At 35.7% G+C, this 24,335-nt stretch overlaps 1 pseudogene; it reads left to right on the top strand.

Annotated features, from left to right (window-relative positions):
- The first annotated feature begins 22,954 nt into the window (after positions 1 to 22,954).
- Positions 22,955 to 23,662, top strand: LOC145040691 (secreted RxLR effector protein 161 pseudogene; annotated as a pseudogene).
- The last annotated feature ends 673 nt before the right edge of the window (positions 23,663 to 24,335 follow it).

Genomic DNA, 24,335 nt, shown 5'->3' with positions numbered 1-24,335 from the left:
TGCATATTATCTGAATACTTGCTGTCTATGCTGGATGAACGTTTTATACATGTTTTAAAGAATTTAAACTGTATACGTATTTTATATATACGAATATGTTGGGTATGAGATGGGTAGATGAATGATGAGAGATAGAAGATGATGTGAGTATACATTGGCAGCTATAGACTTAGTGCCTATGGGACAAACACCGGTAGCTATGGACTTAGTACCTGTTAAACGTTGGTAGCTATGGATTTAGTACCTGTTGGGAATTGGTAGCTATGGACTTAGTACCTATTAGTTAGACGCTGGTAGCTATGGATTTAGTATCCGATGAATAGACTATAGCAGCTATGGAATTAGTGCTTTATGAACGAACATTGGCAGCTATGGATTTAGTGTCAGTCCTATAACCCTGGAGGTAAGGGACTTCGGAATAAACGAATGCATGATAGATGATGCTTAGGTTAAATCCTTAAAGAGTAAAGAAGATAATGGGGATGGGTAATTGGGTTGATTGTTTGAACATAGTAATTATATTATTGTGGGTTGAAAACCCTATGTACTCACCAGGTTTCCCAACCTGACCCACTCAGTTTATGTATATCACAGGTGATGAAGTGAAGTGACATTACACTGAAAGATTTAAAAGAGATGTAGATCACTAGTGTAAATCATTGTAAGCTCTGTTTATGCTTATGTTTCAGTATTAACGATGACATGCCAAACATTTTAAAATGAAATAAATACATTTCTTCGAAAATGTTTTAATAACGTATTTACCATGTTTTTCTGGGAACAAATTCCGCAACCTTTTTATAAAATGAAGTACTCTGATTTTTATAAATCATAAACAAAATCGGTCTTTTCTGGCCGTGATTTTGGGGATGTCACATTTTTGGAGTGATAAGGATGATTACGCGTCTAAACATACGTAAAATCTTTCCTATCATAATATACTTGCAATTCCAGTACTATGAGAAATTTTTCTGGGGATACAAAACGTCATCATGAGGACTCGTAATAGATTTAGTAAATGGAGGAAATAAGGAGACTTGCAATAGTGAATAACACATATCAGAAGATATCATAGGTAATACCTATAGAGTGACATCTTGCCTCTACAATACATAATAGTAAAAACATCTGAAATATACCTTCAATTGGCAGGATGGTAGAAGTTTTGGTCTGATTCTCGAAATTTTCCCATCATATGGCATTTCCACAACCAACCAATTTGAAGCACATTTGTTGTTACGCATGGAAGAAGTCCTAGTGGAGTCTGGGAAAAATTTTATGATTGCTTGGAACATTTGTATGTGTTAATTGTTTTGTGATTTTAAGAATAGTAACTTGTGGACTGTGAGGCAATTGTTGAGACAAGTATAAGTAGGTTTCAAAGGTAGCGGAGACCTATGCTACCAAAAGCAAAGGACTCGCACTTGGATCATGGAAGGTCACAAGGTAACAAAGGCACTATTAATTGATTTCTTTTTGTTCATATTTGTTGTTACCATCATTTCGATAATGACTAAGAAGATGACTATATTCCGACCCTAGTGGTCATATCAAATCAAGTCCAACTTGAGAAAAAATGTCTATGGAGTAATTTGTTGGTTTAGATTACCATGATCAATGTAGCATCCTACTTAAGTCAAGAGATTGAAGGAAAATCTAAGCAATAAATAGAAGTATCACAAACATCATTGAGACTAGGTAGTCTATACCTAGAAGTGTTGCACGCTAGAATGTGATCATATAACATTAGAACATTAAGGAAGGTGCATTCTGTGTTGGAATTTGAATCAAAGAGACCCGAGTCTATCTAATGCATCATAAAGGTATTACCATTCAATCTATTATGATAGTGGGAGAGAAGCCTCATCTTGTACGATTACTACTTACGAAAACGTACTTGTGGGATCATCATCCAATCTTGTCTTGCTGATGATTCCGGGACGTAATCATCCTAAGGGGTGATAATTGTAACACCCGTAGATACAGGCTCGTCAAATAAGCGATAAAATACCATATTAGTATAAGATTATTTAGGATAAATAATCTTCACCGAAGTTATAGTATATGTGAGAAGGATTGTGTACATATAGAAAACATCCAAATCTGACTTCATAAGAGGAAGCTATGATTTTGTCTAATATTCCAACGTACAAGTATATGGCTGAGAAACTAAAATTGAAATTAGTCAATTATTTTTAAAATCAATATAAACGAGAGTTGAACATCTTGTCAGAACATACCCTTCATTATAAAGACAATCGAGAATGGATATTATATGATAGCGTTATGAATTTTTAACATATTGTAATAGTCTATGCATGTTAAAAATATATTTTTAAAAATAAATTCAAAATTAGTCGACAGAGTCTAAACGAAAGTTCTAGATCTCGTTTGTAGCTATGTGTGGGTATAAAACTCATTTAAAACGGAGCTCGTATGATGAATATACAAATTTTTAAAGAAACAAACTTTCTTCATGCGCATCCATGTGCAAAGATAGAGTGCAAAGATAGAGTGCACGACACACACTGTCCACCAGATGCTCGACATATGTCACCACCTAGAAGCTTCCATGTCATCCATGTCTGACCGGATGTGTAGCGTGCACCTGATCTGTGCACAGTATCTAGAAGAAACCCCTTTATAAACAACATTCAATTTTTTGTGCCTTTCTACACCCATTCAACTAATCTCCCTCGAATTTATTGTTGGGTTTGGTATACTACAACATCCTATGGTACACATAAAATCCTAAAACCTTTGGATCTATTTTTTCTCTAATTATACATGCATTATTGTTTCTAAAGCTTTAAGTCTACAACTAACATACAATTGATATAAACAACATAGAATTAAGTTATAGAGTTACCTCTTTCTTGTAGCTTGTAGTTTTGGCCTTTTAGAACTTAGTGACCCAAGTGTTGCACTTCAAATGGTTCACAACACACCTTGGACAAAGGAGACTTTTGAGAGAGTATTTTTTTTCACCAAAATTGACTCAGTGAACTCCAAGACCATCTTGTATCGATTTTGACTATGGAGCAACATATTTATATGTAGGATTCCAAGGGTCATGGGTAAACCCTAATCCATACCCATGGGTTTATGATCCATGGTTCATGTGGCCCAACTCTTTATGTAACCCCACATAAACTTAGTCCAACATGGATCAATACCCCAATCCATATGTTTCACTAATTACCATAATTAGTCCCCATAGTTTTAATTAGTCTCTTTTGATCACTAAATTAACTCCAAATTAATTCTTGATCAATACTAACTAAATCATATGATTACATATTAATATATTATAACTTATAATATATTAATAAATCATAAATAATTTTTTCTCAAAAGTCCATGCTAATCAAATTGTCCTGGTGATATGCAACCTAAATAGATCATGCTACTCTCAAGTCAAGTACATACCAATTGTAGTTATGGGATTAGACACCTAATCCAACAGTCTCCTACTTGGATAAGTCTAATAACTATTATTGCAAGTATGACTCCACAACCCGACTACCAATCGTAGCTCTTAAAAGTCACCGTCGAACTCTGACCTAGTCAATGACGCATCCATTAGATAAGGGATCATATATTCCTCCATTCTAGATATTGTATGATTTGAGACATGGGTTATAATTAGTCTCTCCGTTCATGTGTTGTTTTTCGATTTCCGATTTATGACGACCGACTAATTGAACAAATCAAATCACTCCAGCCTTGGCCAAGCACTTAGGGTTGTCATAAGTAAATCATCGAGGGGCCCACATATATCGCTTTTATCCATCTAAGGGAAAAGGAATGGATAAACTTCGACTCAAATGCTTTCTTGTACTTACTCATCAAATCACACACAATAATATGTTTTATAACACCAAGTTACTGGTGCGTTTATATACGTCAATGTGCAACCGATTTGTAAACTACAACTCACATGTCTCCGTTTCAAGAATATAATATATTATCGTCTCACAATCACTCGTGAAAAAAATCCATGAAGTGATTCAGATGAGTGTGGGCTAAATCAATTACTTGAATCTTATTTCAGGAGTTATGAGCACTGCAGTAAACTTGTGCTATGTCCAAAACACCTAGACAAACTACATACCCGTTCATGATAGTCTTGCCTCAATACCTACTTCCAAAGTATGATCTATTGTGGATGGTTTGAATAACCTAGTTATTCTGGAAGTCAAAACATGCAAAGTGAAACGCAAGAATAATACTAATCCTATATGGCCCCAAAACTTTTGAGTGCCATATGATTACTCATTATTCATTGTATAATGTTTCGAATAATCAACTTAATACTTGAGTTAAAACAATAGTTGTCCCCAGCTCCAAGCATGCACACTATGTTTATCTAGAATCCTTACTTTGTGAAATAGATCAATTGACGACATTTCAATGATGCTTATTTCACAATTCCAAATTTTTATCGTAAATGTAAGAATATCAAATTCTTGACATATACTGTAATCTGTTAGATTTTAAACTTATATACAATGATCCTCTTGTAATGACTATGCACAAAAGTCATAGAGACTTGGCAATAGACATTACAAAGCATTCCAATGGTGAGGAATTCTCCTTTGAACATCTTTCTTGCATTAAGTTTTCTAATCTTACATAGATTTAAAGAATAGCTTCCACCTATGGAAACATTTCCATATTCCCACTATAATTATCACTTCCGAACAAGAGTTGCCTTTTTTTAGAATATATCAATATGGACCATCTATTTCTATACTTCCAACTACAAGTAAACAATCGATGGTGAACCTTAGATTGTCCATAATAGTTGTTAACGACTTTAGTCACATCGGGTTCTAGTCCTTTTTCCTTCTTAAAGCCCTAGGCATTTGGAAAATTTAGAATGGATAAATATTATAGCACATGTAATCGATCCTATACCAGAAACATATTGGACATGATTCATAAAGACATGATACTTGACCAGTCTTGTGCTACAATATTTCTATTTGTCATGTTATCATAATTCAAATTATGAAGAAGGATGTCTAAATTTTTACCGTAAATCAAATTTTCAGAACGCAATTAACATTTCCATATATATAATTTCCTTATGTTAAACCATTCCAACATAATATTCATATATATTTGACTAAATTTGATTAAAGACCCAATCTAAGCCTTTTAGATTTTGAAATGAAGTATAATTTCCTCTCCCTTAATTATTGCAAAACAACTTTTCAAATCCTGCAACTTTACGATTTGAAACCTTTTGTTTTTCTATAATTAACATTGCTAACTTGCAACACTTTCCATAATAATTATGCTCCCACTATCATAATAATTAGTATCTTACTAGAATAACACTTATGCTTCCACTAGCTTTGACATGTATCAGAAATCAACTGGACTTCTAGAAATCAATACTTATTGACTTCCTTTCCAAAGTTCAGATTTCTGATACAAGATGCTTCGATAAGACTTTATCTAGGCTTCTCAAACTCATACACCTTTTCTTAGATACCTCACATGTGTGTCAAAGAAATTTTAGAACTTATAACAATAAGTCTCAAATGTTTAGACCTTTTGCCATTTCTTACAATTCGAAATATGAAGAGGGATACAGTAATCAGGATCGAATTTGAGAATGCAAGTATCACAATTTCTATTTCCTTAAAATCTATTTAGTGAAAGCATTTCCTCACAATCATTTTCTTGAAGCGGAGAGAAACCTTATGACACTTAGATTTTATGGTGTATGTGCTCCTATCCATGTGAATTTGTCAAACCACAATCATAAGACAAGGTTTGTGACAAATCCAAACTAACATGGATTGAACTTGTTTTATCTTAATTTCTTGCCACCTGGCAGCGCAAGGGCCTACCATGTCTTCCAAGTTGTTAAGCAGCTCACCTTGACTGATCGTGAAACTTTCATTTATCCAGGTGCTTTGCCTTATGAAAAAAAGTAAGAACTCATAGAACTCACATGCATAGTCAACTTTTAACTGGAATGGCCACAAAAATAAGAATATGTCAACACGATAGGTTGCACACCTTGAGTCGTGTGCTTGTGATAGACAATAGGTTTTATTCTTGATTAGTTCTTGAAACTTTTCCAAGATCTTTAAGACTCCTACTGACCTCTTGACATAAAAGATTCTTTTTTCAAGAACTATTCCTTAACAAAAAAATATTCAAGAGTTAGTGTGGATTATCATCAAGATAAACACTTCACACAATTGGTCTTGGTTGATATTTGTCCTTTCCATGACATCACACCTTACCAATTTCGAATGTACAAGAGCAAACATATCTTACGCTACATTTGATGAGTGTTACAAACCTTTCATAAGATTATGTCACTCAAGGTTACAATCTTGGAGTATGACTTCAAGACTTGTTTTTGTAGCAAAGTATGACTCATCTTCTTGATTTAACCATTTCAACAATTCACGATTCCTCTTCTTCGCCACACAAATGCACTAAGATATCCTTATAGAATCAATTGAGATATGGTTTTCCATAATCATTAAGATGATCATAAAACACGATACATAAGTACTCTCCCATCTTTTCAGATTGGAGAAACTTTATCTTTCTGCCTAATTTGATTCTTCTCATTCATTCTGCCATACATTAAAAAATTTCCAATGTTTCAAAATTATACTTAAACTTGTAAGCATAACTATATTTACCTACTTTCAGTAAATCATAGCGAATAGTCTTATTGAACTTTGCGGTGGATCTAAACAACACATAACCAAGTGAACCCACTCTCCTAATCCTTCACTTGACTCACATATTCATGTGAACAAGGAATTAGTCTTAATTTCCTAAAGACAAAGGTTCTCATTCATCACACACTACAAGTTGTATGACTCCAAGTTTCTATCCAGCTGAAACTTAGGTGATGAGAATATTTCCTTATTTGGCAAATTCTTGACACTACTACAAAGGAAAGATTCAAATTCATATTGCTATCATAGAAACATACAAACATCAATTTTCACAAATGCCATTGCAAGGAGATATAATAAAATAAAAAAAATATTTATTTATAAAATACGGAAAAGCTTTTCCTTACAATGCAATTACAAATGAAAACTATGTTACTACATATTTCTAAGCAATCTATCATTACTCTTAAGCACTAGGTTAAAAATATAATCATCGAGCCATGTGATTGAAATCCATCTTCACAACCAGATTCAACATAATATTCCTTTAAGCTTCCTTCCTTTTGCATGATCCTACAAAAAATCAAAATGCAACCTTGTCACACCATGTATTAAGAATCAACAATTATGAACTTAATTGAGTTAGACAGTAGACTTACCCGAAGCAGAGTCAAACTTTTTTATTCTACCTTTTCTCAGATCTTACAGGTAGTCAGGGCAGCTTCGCTTCAAATGTCCCTTCAAGTGGCAGTAGAAGAAAATGGCTTCTTTTGCATTGGCACATGAGACAATCTCAGACTTAGCCTTTCTCTTTACCATTTTGTAAACCAGGTTGACTATGGCCGATCCCTTTCCATTGGGAAGAGAAATCTTTTCTGGACTTCTAATGTTACCATTGTCAATTTCTATGGAAGTTTGAGAAGTAGATCTTGAAATCAAATTTGCTTTACCATTGTGCCAAATCATTGTCGATTCAGTAGCAACAAGCAAATATGTAAGATCAACAAGGGACATGTTGTGGTCTGTCACATAGTAGTCCTTAATGAACTCACTATATGACTCGGGATTAAAGAACCCAGTCAACAACCAACTTGCTCGAGACAATGGCACCCAATATTTTCAGCCTATCAATATGAGACTTCATCTCCAAGACATAAGTACACACAAACCTTCCATCTTGATGTTTCATTGCAAGTAGGGATTGAGTGACCTTGAGCTTTTCAAGTCTTCGAGCTTGTGGGTTAGGGAGAATAATTGAAGGAGGTAGAGGAAGCAATGTATGATTTCCACTTCTACAATCTAATCGTGGAACATCATTTCAAGAGGAAAGCTTATTTCAAAAGATTCGGGAAGACCATAGTTGTCAAAACTAGACATCTATAAGGAGAAATTCATGTTTAGTTAACTTATGTCCTTAATATAACACCCAAGTGGGATACTTTTGGATTAGGTGTCTAAGACCATAACTATAATTGGTATGTACTTGACCCGATAGTAACATGGTTCATTTCAGGTTGCCTTCACCAGAACAAGACAAAACACGACAAAACAAGAAAAGAACAAAACAAAGGCAGCCTTTGTTGATTCAGGAACTAGTCCCATTCCAGGTCTATCAAGTGAGCAGTACCAGAACCTGATTAAACATTTCACTAAATATGGGTCAAACAGCAACACCACACCCATAGTAAACATTGTTGGTAAGGCCGATATTAATGATGCATGGGTCGTTGACTTCGATGCTACTGAACATATAACGCATAAACAAGAATTAATAGAAAATAAAACAAGAAATCCATTAGAACCATCAGTTACAATACCCATTAAACATAAGACCCCATATGGAATCCTGTTTGGACAAAAATCTAATTATGACCACATGAAGGTCTTCGAGTGCTTATTTTATGCTAGAAACACGGAAACCAAGGGAGATAAGTTTGAAGTAAGGGGGAGACCAGACATGTTCATTGGATATCCACAAGGTAAGAAAGGGTATCGAATATTTGAGCTTACCGATAAGAAGGTGATCGTCTCTAGAGGCGTTAAGCTTGGGGAAAATGCTTTTTCCTTTCTCCGATAATATAGAAAGGGATAATGGTGAAGCAAGGCCTGATGATTTTCTAGACAACACTGTCAAAGAAAATGATGAGCTAAGACGAAAAAAGGTTGATCAAGGTTTACTGAACGAACCTGATCACGAAAAGAATCTGAACCCGAGTACGCACGATGAGGAAGAGACCACCATTGGTCCTAACATGTGTGAAGATCCAGTTGAGCATGTTACTAAAAATAAAATAATGAAATGCAACCCGCAGAACAACAAAGAGATAAAAGAATCAGGTCTAGACCCAAATATCTCAATGATTTCATTGTCGACTTACCACCTTTGGTAGACGATGCATCAGCCATCGCCAATCAACAACCCTCGACGGTACATCCTATGGTTAAATTTATGTCTTATGATCGTTTTAGTGATTCACACAAAGGTTTTTTAACATCAGTTAGGTCAAACTTTGAGTCGAAAAATTTTAATCAAGCTGTGCAGGATGTTAAGTGGAAAGAGGCGATGCAAAAAGAAATAAATGCCCTTGAAGAAAATGGAACTTGGTCACTTGAGGAGTTGCCAATAGGAAAACGTCCTATAGAATCCAAATGGGTCTACAAGATTAAATACCAATCAAATGGGGAAATTGAGAGGTACAAGGCACGACTTGTTGTAAAAGGCTTCACGCAGTTAGAGGGGGTAGATTTTCATGACACCTTTGCTCCAGTGGCAAAACTTATCAATGTTCGAACCTTACTTGTTGTGGCAGTGAAGAGAGACCGGATCATACATCAACTTGATGTTAACAATGTGTTTCTACATGGAGAATTGGATGAGGAGGTGTATATGAAGATACCTCAAAGTTTTACCAAAGAAGGTGATACTAGAGTGTTCCGGTTGGGAAAATCTCTTTATGGTCTTCGACAAGCATGACATAATTGGTATCACAAATTTACAACAGCTTTGCTCACAATTGATTTCAAACAATCGCATGCAAACCATTCACTTTTTATATACCAGCAACATGGTAGTTTTGTTGCATCCCTTATATACGTGGATGATGTGGTCATTGTCGGGAATGACGCTTCTAAGATACAAGCCACAAAAATGTATCTAGACAAAATGTTTAAAATCAAAGATCTAGACCCATTGAAGTATTTTCTTGGAATAGAGGTGGCTCAAACCTCGGATGGTTTGGTTTTGAGTCAATGCAAGTATACTTTAGACATTCTTGAAGACAGTGGGATGCAAGGTTGTCGTCCTTGTAACTTTCCTATGGAGCAAAATCTGAAACTAAATCAAAGCGCGGATAGTCCTGCTGTTGATGCTAGTCAATACCGGCATTTAGTTGGAAGACTTCTTTATTTACAGGCCACTCAGCCAGATATAGCATATTCGATCAATATCCTGAGTCAATTTGTTTCCGATCCAAGGCAAACACACATGAATGCAGCACACCGACTTTTACGATATTTAAAGACCACGCCACGTCAAGGAATATTTTTTCCAAAAGGCGGAGGAATGGATCTTGCAACTTATTGTGATGCAGATTGGGTTGGTTGCCCTTCCGTGAGGCGATCCCGTACTAGGTTTTTGATTCTACTTGGAGGTGCACCAATCTCCTAGAAAACAAAAAAAACAATCCGTTGTTTCTCGTTCTTCTGCAGAAGCGGGGTATCGAGCCATGGAAACGCCTGTTAGTGAAACTTTGTGCTTGCGTTGGTTATTGAAAAACTTGGAAGCTCCTCCTACCAGTCCTACACCTTTGTTTTGTGATAATGATGAAGCAAGGCACATAGCTAATAATCCTGTGTTTCATGAGCAAACTAAGCATGTTGAAATGGATTGTTATTTTGTTTGTGAATGAGTTGAGCCTAAAGAGGTTCGTCCCATGCATGTACACACTACGCATCAAGTTGTTGACTTATTTACTAAGGCCTTGGGTTCACAGCATCTTCATTTCTTGCTTAACAAGTTGGGCATTCGGAACTTACATGCTCCAACTTGAAGGGAGTAAAGGAATTGAAAACGGAGAGTTACCCACTCCTGACTTATCTGCACTCTTGATTTATCTTTTATATTGTTTGGTTAAAATCTGTTCGTTTATAGTTATCTTTTTTTTTCTTGTTGATCAAGAACTCCTTTGTATTTAAACTCTTTGATGATTGAATATACGACAATTTTTTTTTGATGCATTAAAATTTTTAAAATCTACCACATGGAAAGAAAGTACTTGGCTTAAAATGAATTTTTAATACCAAATATGGTACAGATAGGAAAATACCAAATCATAAAGCATGACTTATGGTCAATGGATATGCAAAGGAGCAAGTTGTAGACTTTGAAGAAACCTTTGCACCTGTGGCAAGGTTCGAGACAATTAGAATGATACTTGCGTTGGCAGCTCAACATAGATGGACAATTTATCAGTTTGATGTGAAATGAACATTCCCTAATGGTGATCTATTGGAAGATGTGTATGTAGATAAACCAAAAGGATTTTTTTAGTGAAAAAGAAGATCAAAAGGTGTACAAGTTGTGTAAGGCTCTTTATGGGCTAAAATAGGTGCTGCAAGCGTGGTATAGTAAACTTGACAACCATCTAAGAAAGCAAGGATTCAACCGAAGTGAAAATGAACTAGATCTTTATATAAATAAGGCAGGTGTTAGTCAATGTTGACCATGTAATCAGGAGAATAAAAGGGACACATGGGAGTGATGCCAAGTAAAAGAACGTTGCTGATTTATCTGCTTTCAGTTTTATTTTTAGCCTATTTAAAGTTCAGTTGTTTTAGCTATTTTGAATTTAACTTTTCCAGCTTTCAATCATTCAATAAAACAAGCATTAGGCTACAATGTCTCCTGTCTTTTCTTCTCGTTTGATTTGCTAATTTGCCAACAATTGGTATCAAAGCTTCAAGGTTCTGATTAAAGTGTATGCCAAAGTATATCAGCACACTACCATGACAGGATCATCATCCAATCCACCGAAAGACAATCCATTCCCCTTACAATGCCCAATGCTAACCTCACAGAATTATAATACTTGGTCAATTAAGATGGAAGCCATCATGGATGCCCATGGATTGTGGGATGCCATTGAGCCACCAACCGTAGTGGAGGTGGACGAGAAAAGGAGCAAGCAGGCTCGAGCCTTCATCTTCCAATCAATTCGAGAAGAGATGCTTGCACAGGCTGCCAAGAAGAAGACAACTAGAGAAGTGTGGGGCTCTCTAAAGTCACGGTATGTGGGTGCAGAAAGAGTCCAGAAAGCAAGGCTAAGGGTATTGAAAAGCGAGTTTGAAGGTCTCCAAATGAAGGATACGAAAACCATTGATGATTATGCAGGAAGAATATCAGCTATGATCTCAAAATACAGCAGTGCAGGAGCAACATTAGATGATGAAGAACTGGAGAGAAAATTGTTTGATACAGTCCCTGAAAGGCTCATAAACCTAGTGGCATCAATTGAACAAAGCTCAGACATGGAATCCATGCCATTTGAAGAGGCGATTGGGCATCTAAAGGCATATGAAGAACAACTTCGACTCCGGAAGACAAGGACATAAGCAGATAATGACTTGTTACTTGCCAAAACGGAAGGCTCTTCTACTCATCGAAGTCCAAGCAAGTCAAACATGACAGGTGGTCGTGGAAGAGGAAGAAATAGTTACAGGGGAGGAAGAGGCAATTCACGTGGTCGGGGTTAGACGCGTGGCAGAGGTGGACGCTGGGGTGGTAGTTCACGATAAGAAGCTGGGAATTCCAACCGAAAGCCTCGTGAAAAAAGTCATATACAATGCTTTGAGTGCCAAGAATTTGGCCATTTTGCTTCTGAGTGCAAAGCAAAGAAGCAACAGGAACAAGAGGTGAATTTAGTTGCAGACAAAGATGGACCTGCACTCCTGTAAACCGTACATGGGGAAGAAACTACATGCATGGTTCTCCTAAATGAGGAAAAGGTGTACCCGAACCAACTAAGAGACAGCAATGATAATGATATGTGGTATGTGGATAATAGGGCTAGTGACCACATGACTGGTTCTAAGGCCTTATTTGCAGAGCTCGATGAAAAGGTGACAAGACAGGTACGATTTGGAGATGGTTCTAAGGTTCAAATAAAAGGGAAAGGTACATTACTGTTTGATTGTAAAAGTGGTTTTCAGTTCATCATCCCAGATGTGTATTATATTCCAGCTCTACATAGGAATATAATAAGTTTGGGATAGATGACTACGGAAGGATATGACATAGGAATGAAGAAAGATTTCTTAAAGATGTATGATGCAGATGGTTGCTTGATTATGAAGGTACAAAGGTCAAAGAATAGACTTTATTGAATAAGGCTCACACCTGGGAAACCTGTATGCCTAGCTATGAGTATTGATGATGACTCATGGCTATGGCATGCATGAATGGGTCACACAAATTTCAAAACGCTTGGGGAGATGACATGAAAGGGAATGGTAACAGGTATGCCTTGATTATCTCATCCATCATAGGTGTGTGAAGGATGTATGTTGGCTAAATAGGCAAGGATAAGTTTCCCAAAAGTGGCCCATTGGAGAGCCACAGAACCACTCCAGTTGCTACACGCAGACCTGTGTGGTCTCATTACACCAGCAACAAAGGGAGGCAACCAATATTTCCTACTGATAGTCGATGACTATTCACGATACATGTGGGTGTATATGATTAAAACAAAGGATGAGGCCTTTAATATGTTCCAGAAATTCAAGTCACAAGTGAAGAAAGAAAGCGATTTTAGAATCAAGATGTTAAGGACTGATCGTGGGGGAGAATTCAATTCCAGTCAGTTCCTAGAATTTTGTGAACGTACAGGGATAAAATGCCAATTGACGACGCCACACATGCCATAGCAAAACGGCGTTGTGGAACGTCGTAACAGGACGATCTTGGAGATGACCAGATCTTTGCTCAAGGCCATGGCGATACCAGACCAGTTGTGGGGTGATGTGGTGCGACACTCTGTTTATTTGTTGAACAGAACTAGTAAAAAGGCATTGAAAGAGGTAACACCGTACGAAGCGTGGAAGGGTTTGAAACCCTCGATTGCGCATCTGAAGATTTTTGGGTGTGTGGGATTTGTCAAGAAGCTATGAGGCCTAACCAAGCTAAGTGATCGAAGTGAATCGATGGTCCACCTGAGAATAGAAGAGGGTACGAAGGGATATAGACTATATAATCCCAGAATCGAAGAATAGTAGTCGCAAAAGATGTTATCTTTGACGAGGTGAAATGTTGGGTCTGTACTGAAGAAACAAAGGGGGAGCCACTTCTCACACCCTATTGGACTAATGTTGAAATAACTCAATCACTACCAGCCCAACAACATGAAGATGGTGTTGGATTAGTGTCTATGTCCATAACTATTTTGGTATGTACTTGACCCGATAGTGCATGGTCCTTTTGGGTTGCCTTCACCAAAGCAACTTGATTGGAGAAATAAATAAAGAGAGAGAGGTTATTATGATTTATTAATATGTTATAAGAATAATGTATTAAAGGAGAAATCATATTTGTTTAATTAATATTGGTCAATAATTAATTAGGAATTAATTTTGTGATCAAGTGTAATTAATTAAACTAGAGGGGCTGATTTGTAATTATGTGATAGTTACAAAATAAGGTAAGGATTATCTTAAATATAGGGTGAACGAATTTAAGGAGATAATGCCTTAGAATTCGACTAGGATAAGGGTTTCTAAGACTTATCTTATGGTTACTTGGTGGGCAAGCAACTAGATAAGGATAAGGACTAAAACCCTAATCTTTACACCTATATAAACCTCCTAAGGCTCATGAATTCGTCTAAGCCTTCCCAAGAAGTCCTAAGGACGAATTCCTACCTCTCTCCTCTGTCTTTATACCTTCTCCATTTGCTCTTGGTGTTTTTAAGCCATTAGAGGAGTGACACTTGTGACTCTAAGCATTCCAAAGTCAATTCAAGGAGGAATTGGGATTGTTATTGCTACATAACAATCAAGGTAACATCTTAAACCTAATTATATGTTAATATCGATTTCCATATGCTAGAATTAGGGTTTATAGTCTTGGATTCAAAGCATGTACAATAGAGAAACCTAGATCCAAGCATTAGGGTTTGTATGAGCACATAGGATGTCTTATGACCAAAACCCATCAGTGGTATCAGAGCCTAGGATGGTTTCAATTGTATTGATGCATTGTATATCTAAAAAATTCATTTTTTTGGTATTTTAGAGGCTGGACTCGCTGAGTCCATAGTTGAACTCGCCGAGTCCAGGGTGACTCGACGAGTCCAGGCTTGACTCGACGAGTCAACTCGTCAGATAGTGCTTATCTCGGGATTTCTTGCTGTTTTTGCATATGGATAGTTACCTTATCATGTTAGATCAATATTAATCCGATTATATGATATATTTGACTATATTTTTGATCTAATTGAAGATATTTATCAATTAATAAGATAATTGTTTCCTTATAAGATAATTGACTAATTATTTTGAGTAAATTGATAAATTGTTTTGCAAGAAATCATTAAACAAATCAAATATGGATAATTATGTAATTAAATGTTAGTTTAGATTATTTGTTATTTGATCCTTGCTGTTATGAAAAGTTTCATATTTTACCCTTTAGGTTTTATAGTTTAAATTTGAACCCAAAGGTTTTGTTGTTTTGAAATTTAAATAATTGACACCCTAATGTTTTTGAAATATTTCAAAACGTTCCTTCAAGTTTTGGAATTTAAAAGTTGATTAAAAGTTAATTAGGAATGTTAAATTCTAAAACCCTAGTAATGTTTTGAAAAGTTCAAATACACCCTTATGGTTTTATTAATTAATTAAGGAGTATAATTAAAAGAGACTTAATAAATCCATAAAAGTCAAGGTTAACCATTTAATTGAATTAAAAGTGTAATTGTTAAAGTTAACCACCTAATATTTTAAAAGTGTAAAAAAGCACCATATACTATATATAACATTAAAAGTCTAACATTATATATATATATATATATATATATATATATATATATATATATATATATATATATATATATATATATATATATATATATATATATATATATATATATATATATATGTATGAGTAAAAGTCAGTCTTACCGTTAGTAGGCCTCATTCACGAAGCTGGTCTATAAGGGGTGTTTAAGGAAATTGCCTATAAAATGACGATTGAATGGGTATCCACTCTTACCCACCGCACTTTTGACTAGTGGAGGGTCATTAGCCGAACGGGTAGGATAGGACGAAACCTTCCATTATAAGTATAATGAAATACAAAAGTAACTAAATGTTTTTACAAATTCCCAATCTTAGTTACTTAGGCAAAGTGAATTGCTGCAATTCCATGAAATTATACTTTGTGCCCTTATGAAGACGTTAGTGGAGCGTGCGTGGTTTACCGGCACACTAAATGGTTCTAAGCAAAGGTAGAAAAGGGTGACTCAATGTTTGTCATAGTTCGGTGGAGCGTGTGTGGTTTACCGGCACATCGAATAGGTGACTATAACATGTGAGGGCACCATGTAACTTTGCATGGTTATTCACACCCGCTTTGTGATCCTCGGCATCCCAGTCACAAACGAGAGGGGCGTATCGAGATTTAAACATGCCATTGAAATGTTTAATGAATCTCAAAGGATCTAGGAGTTTTCATAGATTTAAAACTTAAATTTATTTTTCCATTTTTCATGGTGGAAATTAGTGAATCGTTATTCACTTACCTTCAAATATTCGACAACTAGATTACGGCATCCCTTTTCTAGGTTGTAGTGTATTGTGTTGGGTCCTAGCCTTAGTATCTTATTTGGGTGATTTACTAAGGACTCAATCAATCAATCAACTAACTTGAATTTGTTTCTCCCGTTTTGTAGATGTCAAAGTTCGACAACTATGGTCTTCCCAAATCCCATGGAACAAGCATTCCACATGAAGATGATATTCCACGATTCGATCGAGGAACAAGAAATCATGCTTCACTTCTTCCTCCTCCTCCTCCAATTATTCCCCATAACCCACAAGATTGTAAAATTGAAAGGTTCAATATCACTCAAGCCCTCTTGGCAAGTAAACATAAAGAAGGAAAGTCGGTGTGTGCACACGTATTAGGGATGAAGTCACACATTGATAATTTCAGAATGATGGGATCCGTCGTTGGTGAAGAGATGGTTGTTGATTGGGTTCTTCAGTCACTTCCTAACTCGTATAGTGAGTTCGTAAGAGAGTACTATATGATAAACCACAACGTGACCCTTATTGATCTCACCTATATGCTTATTGCTGCTGAATCAACAATGGTTTGGCGCAATAGAAAAGAAAAGTTGATTGGTGAATCTACCTTCAAGACCTCTATGGATATAGACAATGGCAACGAAAGACATGCAATGATCGAAAAGTTTGATCATAAGAGAAAGGCGATGTTTGAAGTAGTTCCATGTGTTGTTCCTAAAGAGTCAATTTGCTTTTATTGCCAAGAGAAGGGGCATTGCAGACGAAGTTGCCCTATTTACCTAAGAGATCTAAGAGATGGGAGAGTCAAAAGTATGACTACGCTTCAGGTAAAATCCACTATCTAACTCCGTTAAGTTCCTATTCATTGATTCTTAATACATGATGTGATAACATTGCAATTGAATGTTTTGCAGGATCAGTGAAAAGAAAGGAAGCTTGATAAGAGAGCAAGATGAATCTAATCACAAGAGATGGATCTCGATCGCATGGACTTGAAGATTGGATTTTGAGCTTAGATAGTTATGATAGAAATTTTCCTTTTACATAGTTTTCAATAGATTTTTCATTGTAAGGACAAATGTTTTTCCGTTGCTTTTATAAATAAAATAAATTTTGACTTATTTATTTGTTTACTTCCTTGCAATGAAATCGTTATGAAAATTGATGTTTGCATATTTCTACAACGAATGGATATGATTCTTAGTTATGTTATTTATGGAAATGTCAAGAATTTACCAAATAGGGAGAGTTTCTCATTGCCCAAAGTTTCAATTGGACTGAAATTTGGAATCACGCAACTTGGTTGCATGATGAATGAGAAATTTCATATTTGGAAATTAGACAAATTCATTGACAAAGTATCAAGTGAAGGACTAGGAGATCGAGTACACAAAGTTGTGTGTTGATCAAGTTCACCATAAGAGTAACAAAGATATTCATCATGATTTACTAAAGGCTTAGTAAATATGATTACACTTACAAGATTAAGTATAATTCGGAATTGATTAAAAGGGTTTAAATCAATAGCAAAACGAATAAGAATCAAGTAGGCAGAATGATAAAAGTTTCTCCATTCTAAGAAGAAGGGAGAGTACCTTTTATGCTTTATGATAGGTGTTTATGATTAAGAACCATATCTCAATTGATCCTCTAAGTAAGTCTTAGTACAATTGTATGTTTAAGAAGAGGAATCAAGAATTGAAGAAATGGTTAAATCAAAAGTCAATCATAATTCGTTCCAATAACAAGTCTTAAAGTTAAGATTGTGACGATGAGTGAAAAGTATTAAAGGTTTATAACATTCATCAAATGTGGAAAGTTGTGATGTCTTGGATAAGACAAAGGCCAACTAGGACCAATTTATGAAGTGTTTTGATAAAAGCTACAATAACTCTTGAATAATTGTTTGTCAAGAAATGGTTATTGACAAAAGAATCTTATATGTCAAGGAGTCAGTGGGAGTCTTAATGGTCTTGAATGGTTTCAAGAACAAATCAAATAAACCTTATTGATCATCACTAGCACACGAGTTGAGGTTTTGCAACCTATCGTGTTGACATTATTTTTTTTCTGTGCTATTCCAATTAAGTTAATTATGCATGTGAGTTCTTTGAGTTCTCATTTTGAATGCATAAAAGGCAAGGCACCTTGATCAATGAAAGGTACATTGATAGGAAAAAGGTGAGATGCTTAACTACTTGGAAGACGTGGTGGGCAGCTGTGCTACCATAAGGCAAGAAATCAAGATTAAGAAAGTTCGGTCCATATGAATTTGAATTTGTCGTAAACTTTGGTTTTAACAAATTCACATGGATAGAAACACATACACTGTTTAAAATCTAAGTGTCATAAGATTTCCTCCTTCATGAAAATGACTGTGATGAAATGCTTTCACTAAGAAAGGTTTTAATAAGATAGTGATTGTAAAATTGCATTCTCGAATTCGATTATGGTCACGGTATCCCTTTCGATGATTTGAATTGTGAGGTTTGGCAATTAGTCTTAATTGTTTAAGACACACATATGAACTATCTAAGGAAAAGGTTTATAAGTTCAAGAAGCCTTGATAAAAGATTATCAAAGCATTAAGTATTAGAAACATGGAAATTCAATAGGTATTGTTTTTCTGAAAGTTAAGATGTTTATGAATACATGTCGAAGCTAGTGGGAGCATAAGTGTTATGTTTTATAGTAATCATCATGATAGTGGGAGCATAAAAGTTATGATTATATGATTATTATGGAAAGTATTGCAAGTTGGCAATATTAATTATAGAAAAACAAGAGTTATACCTTGCAAAGTTGTAAGGGTTGTAAAGTTGTTTTGCTATAATTAAGGGAGAGAATATTACGCTTCATTTCAAATCTAAAGGCTTAGGTTGAGAAATGTTAATAAATTTAGTCAAAGGTACATAGTGTGTTCTTAAAATTTCGATTATGATTACGGAATTCCTTTTCACAATTCGAATTTTGAGAACATAGCAAATAAAACATTGTGCATCGTGTCCTATATGCTTTGGGTATAGGATCGATTGCAAGTGATTTAATGTTTGACCATTCTAAAATTTTCCAAATGTCTAGCACATTTAGAGGGAAAAGGGACTAGAATTGGTTTTGACCAAAATAATTAAACAATTATCAAAGGACGATCCAAAGTTCGACGATGATTGGTTGGTTGTGAGTAGTTGGAAGCATGGTATTGGATGGACCATATTGTCATTATTATGAATAGATAAGATTCTATTAAGAATGAGTTTTCATACTGAAAATATGGAAGCGTGTCCATATTAGGAATTGAATATTGAAAATCTATGACTAGATTAGAAACTTTTATGCAAAAGGATGTTCAAAGGAATGTACTTTGAGTGAGAGACATCATATCTAAGGAATTGTCTTGTAACAATCTCCGTTAGAGGACTTTGTAATATCATTGGCAATTGTCTTTGTAACTTTAGTGCAGTGACATTACAAAAGGATCATTGCATAAAATCTTAGAATCTAGCATATTCTATAAGTAGCAAGAATTTGATATTCTTTCACTTATGGAAAAGGATTTGGAGTTGTGGAATTAGAATGATTGGAAATGTGTTCAATGTGATCTATTTCACAAAGTAAGAACCATAGGTAAACATTGTGTGCATGCTAGGAGCATGGGACAAGTATAATAATTCAAGTAAGAAGTTGATTACCCGAAACGACAAATAATGAGTAATCGATATGGTGATAAATAAAAGGTGTTTTATTTACCCAAAGGGTTAAGGCCATATGGGATTAGTATTATTCTTGTGTTTCACTTTGCATGTTTTGACTTCCAGAATAATTGAGTTTATTAAGAATAATTGAATTATTCAAACGAGCCACAGTCGTTCATATGTTGGAAGTAGGTATGAATGAAGACTATCGTGAATTGGTGTGTGGATTGTCTAAAAGAGTATTAGACATAAGCAAATGTTTGCTGCAACATTCATGAGTGCTTATGAATATGAATTTGAGCATTGGATTGAACCCACGCTCGCTTGGATCACTCCATGAATTGTATCACGAGTGATTGGTGAGACGATAACATCTTATATTCTTGAAACCGAGATGTGTGAGTTGTATCTTTCAAATCGGTTGCACATTGATAATATGTAAACGCACTAGTAACATGGTGTTATAAAACATATTGTTGTGTGTGATTTTGTTAGTAAGAGCAAGCAAGCATTGTATCAAAGTTTATCTGTTCCTTTTATCCCAAGTAGGATAAATGTGATATCTTTGGGCCCCTCGATGGTTTAGTGATGACAAACGTAAATGCTCGGCCGGGCTAGGGCTAATTTGATTTGTTCAATTAGTCAGTCATCATAAATCAGGAATCGAGAAATAGTACAAAGAGAATGATTAGAAATCATGTCTTATACGATATCTAGAATGGAGGAATATATGATCCCTTATCTAAGGACACGCGTATCTGATAGGATCAGAGTTGACAGCGGCTTTGGAAAGCTACGATTGCAGATCAGGATCTGAAGTCATACACAGAATAGTTATTAGACTTATCCAAGTAGGAGACTGTTGGATTAGTGTCTAAGTCCATAATTATTTTGGTATGTACTTGACCTGATAGTGCATGGTCCTTTTGGGTTGCCTTCACCAAAGCAACTTGATTGGAGAAATAAATAAAGAGAGAGAGGTTATTATGATTTATTAATATGTTATAAGAATAATGTATTAAAGGAGAAATCATATTTGTTTAATTAATATTAGTCATTAATTAATTAGGAATTAATTTTGTGATCAAGTGTAATTAATTAAACTAGAGGGGCTGATTTGTAATTATGTGATAGTTACAAAATAAGGTAAGGATTATCTTAAATATAGGGTGAACGAATTTAAGGAGATAATGCCTTAGAATTCGACTAGGATAAGGGTTTCTAAGACTTATCTTATGGTTACTTGGTGGGCAAGCAACTAGATAAGGATAAGGACTAAAACCCTAATCTTTACACCTATATAAACCCCCTAAGGCTCATGAATTCGTCTAAGCCTTCCCAAGAAGTCCTAAGGACGAATTCCTACCTCTCTCCTCTCTCTTTATACCTTCTCCATTTTCTCTTGGTGTTTGTAAGTCATTAGAGGAGTGACACTTGTGACTCTAAGCATTCCAAAGTCAATTCAAGGAGGAATTGGGATTGTTATTGCTACATAACAATCAAGGTAACATCTTAAACCTAATTATATGTTAATATCGATTTCCATATGCTAGAATTAGGGTTTATAGTCTTGCATTCAAAGCATGTACAATAGAGAAACCTAGATCCAAGCATTAGGGTTTGTATGAGCACATAGGATGTCTTATGACCAAAACCCATCAGATGGTGTAAATAAAGAGCCCTACACACCATTAACTAATAACTCTCAATTTGAATATGTAACAAGTTATCCAACGAATGAAGACTCACCATCGTCAAACTCATCTAGAGTTGACTCACAAACAACTCTCCCAGGTCAGACCTCAGAAGAACACGAAAGAAGCGGGTCAATAGCTTCGTTCGATGATACTCCAGCAAAAGTGTTCCGATCAATTAATGAGATCTACCATAACACATCAAGAATGAATGATGCATAAGTACAGGAGATGTATGAAAGAAATCAGGAACTGCTGTTAATTGATGATGAACCCACGACATATCAAGAAGCATCGACTGAAAGGGAATGGAAGTAAGCAATGGAGTCTGAGTTGAGGTCCATTGAAAGGAATAACACTTGGACTTTAACCAAGTTGCCATCAAACCGTAAGGCAATAGGGCTAAAGTGGGTGTTCAAGCTAAAAAGAGATACAGTTGGAAACGTGATCAAACACAAGGCCTGCCTAGTCGCCAAAGGGTATGTCCAAGAAAAGGGTATTGACTTTGAAGAAGCTTGTGCACCAGTTGCACGATTGGAAACTATCAGGCTGATTCTTGCTTTAGCAACAAAAGAAAATTGGCTTGTACATCACTTGGATGTCAAGTCTACATTTCTACATGGAGACCTTAAGGAGGAGGTATATGTCTCTCAGCCAATCGGATTCTCAGTTAAAGGAAAGGGGAATATGGTATATCGTCTACATAAGGCACTATACGGATTAAGACAGGCTCCAAGAGCTTGGAATGTAAAGCTGGACCAATCACTCAAATGGCTAGGATTCACCAGATGTGCACAAGAACAAGTTGTCTATAAGGTACATAAACCCAATCTACTCCTCATTGTAGGAGTTTATGTGGATGACCTTATAATTACTGGTTCAAGTGAAAAAGGAATCCTAGAGTTCAAGAAAAAAATGCAACTGGTGTTTGATATGAGTTATTTGGGTTTGTTATCTTATTATTTGGGGATAGAAGTTTCTCAAAAGAAAGATGGGATAATGCTCACACATAAAGGGTATGCGGAAAAAATTTTAAAGGTAGCAGGGATGGAAGATTGAAATAAATCTCTGTATCCAATGGAGGCCAAGCTAAAGCTAACAAAAGATGAATATGGGGAACCTGTATCCAATGGAGGCCAAGATAAAGCTAAGGTACTTAGTACACACAAGACCCGATTTAAATTACAGCACTGGAGTAGTGAGCAAGTATATGCAAGATCCTAAACAAATCCACTATGAAGCCATAAAACATATCCTCATATATGTGAAAGGAACAACCGAGTATGGGTTGATTTATCGCATGGGCGGTGATGGTAAGCTTGTGGGCTATAGTGATAGCAGCTATAACAATGATCGAGAAGATGGGCGAGGAACCACAGGTGTAGCTTACTACTATTCAGGAAATTTGATAACCTGGGCATCACAGAAACAACAAATGGTGGCCCTTAGCTCGTGTGAAGCTGAGTATATGGCTGCTACTACAGCTGCATGTCAAGGATTGTGGCTTAGGAACATGTTTGGTGACTTGGTTGGACAGAAAGCACAAAAGGTGAATTTGTTTATAGCCAATCAATCAGCTATTGCCCATATTAAGAATCCGGTTTTCCATGGGAGAAGCAAACACATAGATACTAAATACCACTTCATTCAGATGTGTGTTGAAAAGGAACAGATTGAGGTGGAGCATGTAAGTGGAGACCAACAAAAGGCTGATGTATTGACAAAAGCAATGCCAAGGATAAAATTTGCAGAAATGAGGGCACTCATTGGTGTTGCAGACTTGGAGAATAAATTCAACATTAAGGGGGAGAAATGTTAGTCAATGTTGACCATGTAATCAGGAGAATAAAAGGGACACGTGGGAGTGATGCCAAGTAAAATAACATTGTTGATTTATCTGCTTTCAGTTTTATTTTTAGCCTATTTAAAGTTCAGTTGTTTTAGCTATTTTGAATGTAACTTTTCCAGCTTTCAATCATTCAATAAAACAAGCATTAGGCTACACTATCTCCTGTCTTTTCTTCTCGTTTGATTTGCTAATTTGCCAATAGTAGGTGCTCTCGACCTTATCATTGTTTGTCTGTATGTAGATGATGTAATTTACACCAGCTCTTCGAAAGCAATGATTGAAGAATTTAAAGTACAAATGAAGGGGGAGTTCGAGTTAAGTGGCATGGGATTGTTTCATTTTTTTCCTCAGGTTAGAAGTGCATCCAGCCGAGGATGGAATTTTCATGAAACAATAAAAGTATGCAAAGGATCTCCTAGCCAGAATGGGTATGAAAAATTACACTTTTGTAGAAACTCCAATGAATGTCAATGAAAAATTGAGCTTAGAAAATGGAGAGGAAAGATTTTATTCTACAAGGTTCAGGAGTTTGGTAGGAGGGTTGATCAATTTGACTCAAACACCACTAGATATTGCCTTCGCAGTCAACTATACACTTTGGAGATACAAAAAGAATCGTAAATATGTTTCTGGTACAACTGAA

The sequence above is a fragment of the Lactuca saligna genome, chromosome 4 (assembly GCF_052625555.1).
Source record: "Lactuca saligna cultivar CGN05327 chromosome 4, ASM5262555v1, whole genome shotgun sequence".
NCBI lineage: Eukaryota > Viridiplantae > Streptophyta > Magnoliopsida > Asterales > Asteraceae > Lactuca > Lactuca saligna.
The sequence above is the reverse complement of the archived record's forward strand: the minus strand, read 5'-3'. Positions and strand labels throughout refer to the sequence as shown.